At 34.9% G+C, this 1,087-nt stretch overlaps 1 pseudogene; it reads right to left on the minus strand.

Moving 5' to 3' along the window:
- Positions 1–736: 736 nt before the first annotated feature.
- LOC145249195 (U2 spliceosomal RNA) lies at positions 737–876 on the minus strand (annotated as a pseudogene).
- Between the last annotated feature and the right edge of the window lie 211 nt (positions 877–1,087).

Consider the following 1,087-nt stretch of genomic DNA (forward strand, 5'->3'; position numbering starts at 1 on the left):
ATATATATTAGAAATAAATAATGGTCTGAAGCCAGAACATGAAAATGACATTGGGTAATTAATTATATAAAGTTAGCCTTACAAAGTAGAGTGAGACATATGAATTAAAAGGTGTCGGCTGAAATACTGCAGAAATATAATTACCTCAATTCAGGGGAATTATATTTTCTTCAACCACTACACATTAAATGGGATGCAAATTTAATATATGAATTAATATAAGTACATTTACGCATCTAAGAAATCCATGTAAAAACAGCCACAGATAGTTTACGATAGCCCACGCTGAAGAGAGGTAGGTACCTCGAAACATGCACTTCCGTAAGTTACTGTTTTAAAAATAATAAATAAATAAAAATATTATTTTTCCGTCCAAATAAAATATGGGCGATTTTCTAAGGAAACAGATTTTCAAGGTGCAGGCGATAGTTTACCGTATTATCGTTATGTGGAAATAAAATTATTACTTCAGACTTTTAACGGAACAGATCAAAGGTATCAAGTTAATTTTATGTTCCGCACGCCAAGTAAACAAAGCCGATAGCGATTAGTCGCGTGCTCTCGTGTAATGAATGAATGCGTGAATGTAGGATTGACATGAAATTCTTAAAGATAAACTAAAATGACCGAAAAATGGGCTTAAGAATGATTGAATGCTTAAAAAATAACCGGAATCCTTCAAAAACAACTTAAATGACCTGGAGAATGATTTGAATAGCTTTGAAACTGACTGGTTGTAAAGTGGGTGATCATTTTATATTAAATTAATAAAGAAAAGTGATCCCCCACTTTATATCAAATTTACAAACATAAGTACACCATGTAGTAAAAACAGATACTACACTTTGATCTTGGCCAAAAAGCCAAGAAAAGGGTATTTATTTGCTCTCTCACTGAGCAAATTAGGCACAAGGCCGATTTTTAATGTGAGGAGTGAAGGGGAAATGGGGACCAACTCCCCGGTGATTAGGGGAGCTGAATAGTGACAATTGGTATGAAGGGTTTCCCGTACATTGACCAAGGTCTTATATGCGAGGTTGCCCCCACATATGGTCTTTGCTTGCAGTATCTGCCGGAACAGACACTA

Source organism: Euprymna scolopes, chromosome 27 (assembly GCF_053919585.1).
Source record: "Euprymna scolopes isolate OS-2025 chromosome 27, ASM5391958v1, whole genome shotgun sequence".
NCBI lineage: Eukaryota > Metazoa > Mollusca > Cephalopoda > Sepiida > Sepiolidae > Euprymna > Euprymna scolopes.